The sequence below is a fragment of the Perca fluviatilis genome, chromosome 15, assembly GCF_010015445.1.
Source record: "Perca fluviatilis chromosome 15, GENO_Pfluv_1.0, whole genome shotgun sequence".
Taxonomy (NCBI): domain Eukaryota; kingdom Metazoa; phylum Chordata; class Actinopteri; order Perciformes; family Percidae; genus Perca; species Perca fluviatilis.
The window spans coordinates 31975954-31989822 of NC_053126.1; the positions used below are offsets into that span (position 1 = coordinate 31975954).

Consider the following 13869-nt stretch of genomic DNA (forward strand, 5'->3'; position numbering starts at 1 on the left):
AAATATTACCGAGGTGAAAAGCTTTGGGGACAACGACGAAGAAGAGAAATGTGGTTTTGCTCCTTTGTGCAGTTTGAAAAATAAATCGAGGTCCATTCCCCTGGTTATTGTCATGCAAAGTATCGGACAGAGAGAGAGAGAAAAAAATGAAGTGGTGCAGAGGCCTGTCCCTCCGTATGGCAAGTATTAATCTAAAGGTGTTTTATGATATATCTATTGTGTGGAAGCTCGGACCAGCGGCGCGCAGCGCGTCAGGTACAACTGTGGCACGGAAAGAAATACAGACTAATACAAGAGCTGACTGCAAAATGGCTTTATCTGTGTTGAATAACATCCAATAAAACTCAGTTCTGCCGTTCACATCTCCAAAAGGTCCTCCCTTATTTTGAGTCACACTGCAACTATAACTCCAACCAAACTATTTCCCTGGTGCAATTTAAACGTGTCCTCCTCCTTTTCTTCATGACTGAAAAATACAAAACATAATTACATTAAAAAAAGCTCTACTCAAAGCTCCCGCATAACCGTTGTTGGTGCTAAGTAGACGCTTAAAAACATCCAAACAGCCTTCTAAAAATGAACTAGCATATTGAAAGTGGTTGGAGAACACAGACTGGGTGTAGGCTACAGCAGGAGCGCAGCATTTGTATTGATGGAGGAGCACAAACGATGAAAAGAAACAAATGCTCCCTGTAGACTCGGAGGGTTTTATTCCACAGCCAGCTTCTAATCAAAGAAACAGCACATTAGCAATCAGCAGAGGAAAATAAACAGCTGAAACCACTGGCGCTTTCTGCAGGCTCCTACTGGCAACATGCTTGATAGGCTACACCATGTCCTAGTATCGGCAAAAAAATACAACCACACATCTGGATGCAAACTGATAAAACCGCAGCAATGCTCATGCTGAGAAACAACTGCAAACATTCTCAGTTCATTCAAACTCACAGGATTTTTTTCTTAGAACTATTTATGCCACATGTCTAACATTAGCAACGAATTTCAGTAACACTACTATTTCAGGAATTGTGACAAAAGCAGAAAATCAACATAGCCTATTGTAGGATGACAAAAACAATCTTTAGTAATGGAGCAATCTATTATATGTATTAAATCAGCTAAATGAATATGTTTCGAATTGAATTTAAGACTATGGAGGGGGAGAAAGTTGTCCATGACCTTTAACCTTCCACTGGCCACGACCTCACCTTCACCCTCAGTAGCCATATGATAGTGTGTGTGTGGTTGTGTGTGTGTGTGGGGGGGGGTGCATTTCGGCCTGAGTCCTATCTATCTATCTATCTATCTATCTATCTATCTATCTATCTATCTATCTATCTATCTATCTATCTATCTGATGATGTTCTTTTGTATTTGAACTTATCATGTAGGCCTTATAAGCTAGACCAGAGGAGGTACAGCAAAACCTAAATGATTGCCAAAATAGTTCCCCTTGTAGTCACACAGCCCCAGGTGGCTTAGTAACTCACTAATTAACCAGCATGATGGTGAAGGTACAGTGAAGGACATGGGGCTTGCAAAGAGGAAACACACAGTTCAAATACCCACTGTGTGACATGCACAGCCAATAATCGTCAAAAATATAAACGGTTGAAGAATCAGAGTCAGAAAAAGCTGTGTGGCGTAAGTACGTTTTGCTGTACGACGTAAGTACGTTTTCGCTTACAAGGCACCAGCGTTGGTGTTTGGTGCATACAATAAACCTACCGAAAGGAAATAAACAAAAACCTAAGTACAACAGACAAAAACTAAAATGTACAATTTAGAAATATTACAACTGCAAAATATGTAAAAGACAGTGTAACCTAAGACATATGTTTAATATAACTGTTTTAGAATAATAACCACAATAAAGTCATTATAAACTAGTGTATTGGAAACAGGAGGAAGAGGAGGAGGGGGTGCTGCGGCAGCTCCTGCAACACGTGGTCTTCCCCTTCCTCCCAGCATGGGCAAAACACCTGCCACACACACACACACACACACACACACACACACACACACACACACACACACACACACACGGTACGAGATAGAAAGCGTACGTACACACACAACGATATGCAAATGAGCCAGCTTCCTCTTATACAAGTCGATTTCTATTTTTTGTGTACTCACTCCTCTGTAGCTCGCGGATCCGCCTCTCCTTCCTGGTGTCATCGTCACATCAGCTTCAACCATTTTTCACCTTGTTATGATTATGAAATTTTGCTTTTCATTTTCCTTCCTCTGCTTCGTTACATCTCCAACACATCGGCAGCTGTGTTCCATTCCCTTTTTTTCTCCACACAGAGAAGCATTGACACCTCAGCTGTCCTCTCTCTTCTACCGACGCCACAGGTTTTTTTTTTTACCTCTTTGGGATTCTTCGTGGTATCTTAAATAAAAAAATAAAAATAAAAAATCGCTGTCATTTCCGCGGACACCCCAGCTCACATGCACGCACGCACACGCGCAGAGACGGACACACTCCGGTCTCCGGTGTAAACATGACTGTATCCAAACCGCATAGCTCAGAATCCGCGTTTAAACAACCGCAATAATAGTTTATAGTTAGAACCACTTAAACGGTGATAATCCAGCAACAAAAAAAGAAAACACGTCACCGTAACGTTGCGACATCAGCACGGTGCGCTCCGTGCGTAAACCCCGACAAAATTGGCGTTAAATGATAAAGGAAACCCCCATCACCGGTGGCCGTTCCAAGTGTTTCCCGGTGTTACAGCGAGCAGTTTGGGGCTGAAGGAGACCGAGCAGGGCTGCTGTGGAGACTGTGGGCTCTTTAAGGCATTAAGTGTTGTGTGTGTGTGTGCATGGACTCAAGTTTTCAAATTAATCTGCCAGTTTGGCACACTCTTTGTTTAACGGGCGAGGCGTGTCACTCCGCGTCCCCGGTACACATTTTAATATTGGTGAGACGCACTGACCTCCCGTTCACCCCGAGAACAACCAAGCCCCTCTCTCTCTCTCTCTCTCCCCCTTTCCTCGCCCCCCCTCCCTTTTCCACACCCTTTCTTTCAGCCATTTCCACCTCTCTCTCTCCCACTCCCTTCTCTCCTTCATCCCCTCTTTCTGTCATTCTGTTCTTTACCCGTCCCTCTCTCCCTCCTCTCACTCCGTCATACCACATTGAGTCGGAGTCATTACTTTGAAGAAAAATGGTCAGTAGATGTGAAAGAAGGAGGGGGGGGGGTCTTTTTCTTTCTCTCTCTCACACACAGATTTTCTTTTCTTCCAGGATCATTTCTCCCTTTCCCTTTGTTGCATACATATAAATGACACCACCCTGCACGCTGACATGTGAATAACCGCACCATCACTTCAGAGTCTTAAACACGAATATTTGGTAATGTGTTGTATTGGAGCTCAGTTCGTGTAAACCTTCTTTAGTGCTTTGAGCCGCGCGGAGATCAGACACGGAGGTATCAGGTGGATTTATATTGATGTTATTCGACTCTGCAACCCGCCGATGGATTTTTATCGAGTTAACTGCAGCCATATTTCCACACTTATCCCTGCTCATTTCACTACTATTACTTTCCTTATATTTCCACATTTTATCACCGTGTCGGTTACTGAAAACAGATGTGCATTATTGTTGCTTATGTTCCATTTCGTTTTACATTATGGGTTTTCGTGAATAATTGCCTATAGGTTTTATTTACCTTCATTCGTGACGTTTTAGAAGTGCCATGGACGCGCAAACGGCACGTTTGACAAACCTACAGGCGCGCACGCGCGCTACATTTTAAATCGAGTTAATTTGGTGAACTCGGGATGAACCTTTGGAGAAGGACGGAATCTGTAACGTAGTTATTCACCCATTAGTCTACCTTTTTAGTGTGTGTGTGTGTGGGGAGGGCGGCTGTGGACCGAGCAGAGCAGAGCCGTGCCAGCCCAGGCCAGCTATTTTACGTCAATAAAGGGATTATTTATTTACTGAATTATCATTTTGCTCATCTGTGGCGACTCATTTCCCCTCCTCTCTGCCTGTCCCACTATTTTAACCATAAAGCATAGCTCCAACAATATGTGTCCAGGCGTTGCTATTCAACAGAAGCTGAGATTAAAGGAGTTCAGCTTGTTTGTCTCGTTGATTAAGGTCAAAACTGTTTGCCAGATCAAACTGGGTCAGCTACGAAAGGTTCGGTTATTCGGCGATAATAAAACAAACATGGGGGTATGTATTAGCCTTAAATTGGGTACTATTTTCAGATTACTTATTGTATGATTGTTTTCTCCACATCTGGCTAAATTTGTGTGAATACTTCTTGATATACATGGCTAAGTTTATTTTCTACAAAACATTCAATAGCAATCACAACAAAACAAATCGAATAATAATAATGTCTTACAACTCAACAGCAATATATACTAGGCTACTGCTGCTTAACTTTAGGCAGACAGAAATAAAAACGAGAAAGACAGAAAGCAGAAGAAAAATGGGACTCATTCTTCTCAGCTAGTAAAGTAAACAGGGCCAGACATTAATCTTGCAGTGGAAAAATCAGATAAGGAGAGTAATATTTTGTGGATGGTGCGCGAGATAAGAGTTTATTTTGACAGGATGGCGCTGATAATGCTGAGGAGAGGAAGAGCTCTGCTTTGCTAAACTCCCTCTCCAAAATGGTTTGGGGATTTATAAATAGCTCTTAGCTCCAAGCATAAAACACCACTTTACATCCCCTAATATCTGCCTGTGCAGCGCACACACGCACACACACACACAGACAGACATATAGCGTGGCACTATTGTTTCCTATAAGATGTAGGCTATTATTGATAAATATTGATATAATGCATTTTTCATCAACATAAAAATAGACCGTCTCTGTCAATAAATTAATTTTATTATAGAGGCAGCAAGTGTTGTGTTATTGTATCTGGGCCTTCTTGTGTAGGCCTACCTATTTTTTTTATTATTATTATTTGGACCTGGCCTAGTTTCAGCAGGTTTTGAAGGTTGATTGAATAATAAAGGAAATAGCCTATTATTATTTTCGCTACGTTTCATTTTGGTTCCCACTTTCCTTAAGTTATTTGCCCATGGCCAAACAAAGTGACTCAATATGAAATACAAATGTTAGCTGGTGTGAACAAAATGTGTAGACAAACACCTGCACCCCCCCCCCCCCCCAGACATCCACCCACCCCACCCACCTCCATGTCACCGAATACCTTCTGCCCTCCCACCACCACCTTCAACCCCTCCATTTTTCCTGTCTTTCTTCTCCCTTCATCTCTCTCTGTCTCTCTCTGCAACATTGCGGCGGCAGGAGGAGCTTTGCTTTTGTTACCGGGGAAGGGAAGGGGAGGTCAGGCCTTCACCTCTCCTTTGCCTCCTGCTATCATTTCTCTCATCTGTACCCTCTCCCTACCTCTGCTCCTCTTACTCCCTCCCTCCCACTTTTTTTGCCTTTGACATACAGCAATTGGTCTGGAGTCGAGTGAGTGAGGAGAGGCGAGGGCGGAACTCAAGCACGACGGTGAACTTTTGACCCTTCAACTCCGTGAACTTTCTGCTGTAGGCTGACTATTAGCTTGGACATCCAGCCAGGCTGTTCTCATGCTTCGGGCAGGAAGACAGAAGGACATAGGAAAGAGAAGAAAAAAAAACAGCTACAGTAGCCTCTACTAGGTCTTAATTCACTTGCTAGCTTGAAAATTAGCCTGTGTTGTGCTTCGAACCTAGCATGTTGCTACTTAGCTTGATTAGGTAGTGTTTGTTGTCCTCTTTCCGGCTAACAACAGCACTGAGAAAATACATAGGCAGCCTCTCAAAAAGAGGCAGAAATTAAATGACAGCGCCTCCTTAAGATGGTATTTTTTTTTATCTTTCTTTCTGCACCTTACACCTAAGGACTTAACACTCACCATTCATCAACTGCAAAAGACGGCGACAGTTCTGACAGTTGTGTATTTAAACAGCGAGGGAGAGACGCGGGGTTGTTGCAGGTTATCGTCGGGTGGTATTCAAAAGGACGGGGGCGCGTGCTGGGAGGGAGGCATACAGAGTGGGGCTCGTGCTCCTCGCTGTCCTGGTCTGAAGCGGGCTCTGGTGGCGGCGCGAGAGAGCTGCATTCTCTGAGAAAATATAATCTTCTGGCACACATCGAAACCATGGAGTAGGCTAAATTGAACTGGAATATGGTTACTTTTCATTCCTTCTTGTTTTTGACGGAAAAGGCCCGGGAAGTGGCCACTTTCAGGACAGAAACAAGCTTAATTTGAAATGCTGCTGCTGCTATTACGAGCATAAATCCTCGGCTCCTTACAGTAGGCTACAAGGCTATAGGCCTACTACTGATATTACAGCAGCAACGACAAAACACCCAGGCTAATTTTCGTTATAATAGGCTAGTAGCCTAACAATAATAATAATAATAATAATAAAATTATTATTATTATTAATTCAATTCAATTTTATTTATAGTATCAAATCATAAAAATAGTTATCTCGAGACACTTTACAGATAGAGTAGGTCTAGACCACACTCTATAATTTACAAAGCCCCAACAATTCCAATAATTCCCCCAAGAGCAAGCATTAGCAGTGGCTATTGCGACAGTCCCGATTATTATTATTATTATTATTATTATTATTATATTATTATTATTATTATTATTATTATTATTATTATTATTATATTTGTATTGTTAGTAGTAGCCTAGTTTATTTGCCAACCTACCCGCCTTGATATGCTAGAAATGGCTGTTTTTAAATTGACAATAACACTGACTATAAATGCACATGTTGCATTGATAATATCCTTTATTTGACTGCACATATGTACCTTTTCTGTCACAAAGTCACAAGTAGCAAGCTCACATTTAAATAACTTTTTCAAGATCAGTCTCAAACCAACAGTCATTCTGTTAGAGTGTGTTCCCGGAGGCGTACATTGAACATGGCATAACCTAAAATTAAACATAGGTAGTTTAATACCCACCAATGACCATGGGTAACTTTAAATATTTGATAGGTTATCGGCCTGTCATAACATATCGCCAAGGCAAACAAAGCCTATTACAGCTATATTCCCAGTCTCAAGCGGCATTGATAGAGGTTTTTATTGACTGCAAACACGTTTAAAATAACAACCCAATCAAAGCTTAATTTCTAGCATTCAATACAGACATGTTTGTCACCCCTCCTTACTGAAATCTGTGGTAGCCTATTTGGACCCCTTTTTCTCTCCACAAATTACATTATGGTATGTTTCTATTATAATTACTGTAATCGTGTGCATAATACCATGATTTTTTGGTGCTTGGCTGAACCACGTGTTACCGCTATTCGGCCAACCTGATTTAAATTGTGGAAATGTTTGGTTTGTCTGAGGTAAACATCCTTCCCTTCTGACCCGGAAATGGGGAACACAGACAGGCAAATAAAAGCGGCCAGTTGTTAATTCCTCTCCCCTATGTTGTGGAAGTAAACGCACAAACACACACACGCATGAGGATGGGGGTAGTGAGGCGCAGTATGCCATCTTCACTCCCTTGCGCGCCTGCGTGGCTCGAGCCTGTCTGCTGACCTCGCGGTGACTCCTACTCGTGCATTATTCATGGAGCGTGGCCGCGCGGTTCACCCCTATCAGTATGCAGAAGACATTAAGGCCTCGCAAATACCGATTTAAACGTAAAGCAATCACATGAGATGCTGCGAGGGGGAAAAAGGAAAGTAGTTCAGAGTGTTCGTGTGATTGCAGAGGACAGGGAATAGGTTATCTGCTCTTTTACGCTTCACAATATCCCCACCTATAGATCCAATCCACAGAATAGACTTCTGTGTGAATATAAATGCGCAGAAAATAGTCGAAATTGAACGAAATCGCCTCAAATTATCAAATTGGATCCGAGCAAAAAGCACCGAAAGTGGCAAGCCTACGATACAGTGCAGGAAAACACACACAAGACCTTCCCATACCCGGGTCATTCACCCCCGTCTCTCTCTCATGCCCTGCCAATAAACCCACCAAATACAACAAAACACACCCCACTGACTCCCACACAAAGCCCGCGACTCTCTCACACACAGACAAATATGGACAAACACACACACCTTTGCAATGCAATGAAGAAAAAGGGCCAGTCGCATTAGTTACTCACCCCACTCATCATCACCAACACACAGACTGTAAAGCCAAACTCAGCGCCTTCTGACAGCCTCGACAGGTTCAAAGGAGCAGCAAGCCCGTACACATAATACACATAATACGCATAATGGTGAGGAGAAGCGGCTCTGCATGCTGGAGCTGCCCTGTGTACATAAACGGGAAACAGATGACACACACAGCAAAAACAAAGGAGGCCATACAGAGCCGCTGCTGCACCTTCTCATGCCAAAGCCTCTCTCACTTTACCCGTAAAGAAAGAATAGGAACTACATTTGTGTCACGCGTGTCATGTCTGTGTGTGGGTCTTTTTATTTTTGGGTCCGTGTGTTGTTGGGGGTGTTCCTGTATCATCATTAAAACGAGGAAGTTGATGAAAAATGAATTGTAGAGTTTTTTCGCCTTCCTGTTTACTGAACTGAAACTTCCTCAAGGGCCCAGGCCGCTCCCAACACACACACACACACACACACACACACGCACACACAAGTCTATAGGGGGTAGGACAGGGAACAGTTATCTCACACCGGATGTAGGCTACAAAATTCATTTTTGTCGTGGATGGAAAAGAGGCTGGTTGTACAACATACAAAGATACAAAAAACGTGCTGGCCTCAGTTAACGTGCAAGATTTATGATTACTATTATTATTATTAGGGCAATTGGTTTGTTTTATTTGGTAGGCCTATTTGTTTGGTATTTGGTTTGGTAATACTATGTCTACGGTTCACGAGCCAAGAGGTCAAACGGGAGTATAATAATTATTTATTTTATTCTTTGTAACATAATAAAAAAGGGAAAATAAACATCTCCTTAAAACCCCAGATAAACCTAGTGTACAGCGGAAATCATATCTGACTGATATAATGGGATAATATAGGATATGATAACCACATAGGGTTAATGCCCCATTATAAATACAGCCTGAAAAGAAATATACGTTTTTCTCAGTATTTCTATTTTCAGAAGAACAAATTAAAATTTAAAAAGTCCGATGTTTAGTGGCATCTGTTGTAACCTTCTTCTCTTTTTTTTTCACCATAATTTGTCAGAGAAGACTTTTGATATTTTTCCTCCAGTCTAAATAATTTGTGGTATCCCGAGCATGACTCTGAATAACATTCGTGTGAAGTTTGTGAAAAACAATCGTAAAGGCGGAGGGCAGCGCCAGGAATCCCCAGACTGAAAATGCATTGGGGCAGGCTGGCTTCATATGTAAAGTGAACATAATAAATGAGAGTTTGAGAGCAGAGAGGACTTCCGAGAGCAGAAGCCTCCTCTCTTATTAGCGGGGTGCAGAGGACACCGGATTAACGGTGTGGTCGTGGAGAGGAGAAATACACTCATCCGTGAAGTAGCCCGCTCTACATAAATACTGTAAGAACGGGTTTGGTTAAAAATCATTTTTTGTATTAAAAAAATATATACTTCATTTGAGAGAGTTAAAGAAATTTGATAGAGAAAAATATATACTTAATTAAAAAATATATAGGACATGGGCATACGTCATGGGGTAAAGTTCTTGAAATAAAATAAAATACCCCTATTGTGATAAGGAGATACTCCTAAAACTAAACCTACATTTGACGATTATGACGAAGAAAAACAATGTTTCACCAGAGCTTTTAACCGCATCTCACGGCCTTCCTTAGCGGATGGAGTCTATCCTACTTTATATTAGGCTGTATTTCCTGAAATTAAATTGTTGCTGCCAAATTAATCCAAAGTAACTTAAATATACACTTTGTCTGATTTTAGTAAGCAATAGTAACTATAGGGTGTTGTATGTGGATGATGGGAAGCATCCCCCTCTCCATACTTAGTATTTGTCGGCCTCTTCAGGGCGCCATGTTGAGGTTGGCCTTAACACAAACTAGGAGAACTATTAATTTAACTAACTTATTGTGACGAAGCTTGTTTCATCGCCAGTTTGACCACAGGGGATTGACTGATAATTAAAGTCATCTACAGGGAGCTGTGACGCCGCACTGACTGTTACAAAAAAAAAAATGTAAAAAAAAGTTTGAAACTCCGCTCGGTGCATGCCGAAATATGAGCGTCCGCCGTGACACGAGACATTAAACAATTTACATGATGGATCTAAGCAATAAGAAGCGGGCGTGCGCGGGGAGAGCACGACGCCCCGTGACTGGTAGCCGGGCTGTCTGACAGCTCGAGTCCCGCTTCAGACATCAGATGGCAGCCAGAGGGAAGCAGTGTGGAGAACTATTGAAGATCCAGGGCACGGTGGGAGAAGTGAGAGACTGCAGCCTACTGTAAACACCTCCCCCTTCTCCCCTCTTATTCACAACACAGTTATTTCATTATCATGTCATATGGCCACATGAAGGTGTTTGCTTGGCGGCTTTGGCGTTTTCGACCAATATATGTGAATTGCTTGTGGATGCAAGGTTGTTCTTCAATATTAGAGACACTGGCCTTCTAACTGGCGGTGTGTCATTCCTGGTTGTAAAACGGATGCGTGCTGTTGAGATGTTGCATCAGTAGAAGTCCATCAGGTTGTTTCAATAAAGAGGTTTTGTGTCACGTGGCCTCATTAGTACTCCCATTAACACTTCATGTTGTTCAATCAGGCTGGTGTCACTCATATTGTTGAAATGTGTATTTCCATCAGTCTATTCGACAGGCTGAAGGACTCCAGTGCTATCAGTGAAGAGTTCCGGTGTGACTGTTGGATTTAAGTTAGTAAGTTTTGGTTTCACAAATTCTTGTGCAGTGTTTTGCTTGTCATCAGTGGGCGTTTCAATGCATTACATGGGTGTCCTAATTTTTACTAATATTTGGTTCAGTGGAGAGTTTTGATGCCCCCTTTTCTTCGCAGAAACAAAATGTCAGTACATGATCTAAAAGCTTTTTAAGACAGCTGATAATAGTTTACATTTACTGTAATTTTAAATCCTCTATTAGAGTTGGTTTGGATTGAGTGTTTTGTGACCTATGTTTGAATAATTTCATGGAAGTTTTATCTGGATGAGGTTAATTCGAAAGCCCAAGCGTCTGGTTACTGTTTGATTTGATTTACAAGCTTCTCTCCAACAAAAACAGCTTAAGTTAAGTACTTCTACAACAGGCAAACAACAGGCCATAGCTCTGGTGTAAATTAACCAGGAAGGACCCTGATGGCGAGCCTTGGGAATGTTTGTATCCACGACGCTTTTTCACTCACACCCATCCTGCCTGGAAAATACAAGGGCGAAGGACGGACAAAGATTTTCTTGTACCCAAGGACGCATGTCACAACTGTGTGTGTGTGTGTGTGTGTATGTGTGTGTGTGTGTGTGTGTGTGTGTGTCCATTTACGTATTGGTTAATGTTGGCACAAGCGGGCATTTCTCAAACTCTTAATACTTTATTGAAAGTATTTTTACGCACACAATGCCCGTGCGTAAAAGTGACAAAACAAACGTACAATGAAACGCTCCTCTCCAAAATTGCTGCAAGATTCAGCATTTAAGACGTTTATTGTCATGTGTAAAGATGTAATAAAAAAGCTTACTTTGCCAGTCTCCTTACACAACAATAAAAATGCTAATAATACAATACGTTCTAATAAATAGTTTAGCAGTTGGAAGGGCAGTAAAATCAATCAGGGAGGGAATGTGAATTAACTTCACAAAATGAATCTGATATTTTTCTGTTATCCAAAAGAGAGAGAACATATCAGTCAGACCAGTTCCGCACCTTCACCCCCAACAAAACAAAAAAAACTGTTCTGGGTCGGTACATTAAACGTATTATTAAGGGATCCAATACACCATATTCAAATTCATTATAACCGCACCGACGTTTTCCTCTTCATTTTATTTTTGTAAAAGTTCAGTGTCTAACACACTCACATACTGACACCCACGGATACACAAAGACTGTACTGATGTAAACTACTCTCTCTGCTGCCAGCCGCCTCTCCACACTAAGCCAGTCTCCTGTGTGCAATGTGTGCCATCATTACGCACGCACTAAAACGCGTATTTTGGGGGCTACCCAAAACTGCGCGAGTGCCCACACACAGCATTTCAGTCCATCTGTGACGCCACCACCGTCGCGCGGTCCGGACCAGCCACAACAACCTCTCAAATACACCGGGGCTTCGTGGCACTCAGCGAGCGCGTTAATACAGCAGCACTACAGTGAGTGAGTGACATGGTAATTACACAGCTCTCTCTTCCTTTGCCACCTCCCACCCCTCCCCTCTCTAGAGCTCCTACTTACAGACAGCCTTTAAACACTACTTACTGCGCGTCCTGGCTCTTTCTATCCACCGGCTGTCCTTAGCGTCCAGAGCGGCACAGAGTGGAGCTCGCCGGGCTCCGCGAGTGAACCGGAGCTGGAGCAGCGGCCGGTAGTGGCCTGCTCTCTCTCTCTCTCACACACACACAAACACACTCACACCACCCTCCCTCGCGCTCTGTCTCTACTTTACTGACCCCTTTAGGATCCCCGCGAAGCCGTTAAACCGTCACTTGCTTTCTAGAATGTGAAATATATAGTACATTGTCAACTCCCCAAAACCATAAAACTAACTTTATGGACCCCACGTGACCAGAGGAGAGCCAGTGAGAGGTATCAGTCTGAGGCCAGGCCTGATCTTTACGATCCAACTTGGAGATAAAAACCCTCATCCGTTTGACATGTAAATGTCAAAGCTGCCTCCTCTTTTTATAGTTTGGCCCAAAGCAGAAGGAGGTTAGCTTTAAAAAAAAATATCTCAACACACATACGCACACAGATGAGGCAGGAGATAGCGGTTGTGTCCAGATGAGGCTCGGAGCTGGACCTTGTCCCCCCCCCCCCCTCCTCCCCTTCATCAGCTCGCAAATAGAGCCGTGTATGAGCAGGAAAGCTGAAGCAGTATCAGTCGGTGAGTTTAAAAGTTAATTTGGTTGTTTACAGTTGGAAATCGGGAAAATGTAACCTAATTTGGCCGGGAGTGGCCTCCGTTAGGACGGAAAAGGGGAGGCCGTTTAGAGAAAAGTGACCAATTTGTCCACCGCGGGTAGTTTGTTGTCTTGTCAGAATTGGTCAGCAGGGATGGAAATTGGCCTGTGCGTCTGTTCTGTGTGTGTAGGCTATGTGTGTGTTTTATGCAACTTGTTTCGTGAGTGGTGATCCTGACGCTGGGATGCTGCTGAGGTCCAGTAGAGTTGTCGCCTTGGAAATCTGGCGTCCAGGGTTAATATGTGGCCTGGAAAACAGACTGCAGGCCTCTGGACGGATGTTTGCTGTGAGGCGTCTTTAAGCATGAAGCACTTCGGTTGTCCAGCTTGAATCATTTGGTAGAATTAAACCCTGGCAGTTATTAAAGCTATTTTCATTAGACAAGGCTCAGAAATGCGCACAAGAGTATGGAGAAAGTGGTGGAAGACGAAAACGCACAGAAGAAGTTAATTTTCTGATCTGCAAGAACTAGACTCAGCTTGGTAAGGCAATTAGTCCAGACCCACATTGGCCATTATCCGGACCAACTACACTATGCCGGGCTATTTCTCAGCAAGGTAGACGTTATAATATGACACACCAACCTCAGCCTGAGTTTGGCAGCCGACGGCTGATGTCGTCTCGCGACACACATTTTCATATTATTTAAATTATTCACATTAAATTCATACCAGCGCAAATATTCCCCTTTGATTTGTCCAAACTAGACGTTGCCCCAGCAGGACCTCAAGACTTCTAAAACCTTTGGCTTGTGTAAATGTCATGCTCTTCAACC

The 13869-nt window shown here is 42.8% G+C and overlaps 1 protein-coding gene across 1 annotated transcript in view; it reads right to left on the bottom strand.

The window, feature by feature from the left end:
* The window catches only part of hoxb3a (homeobox B3a), a 93907-nt gene that overhangs the window by 56371 nt on the left and 23667 nt on the right, over positions 1-13869 (bottom strand). The window lies entirely within an intron of this gene.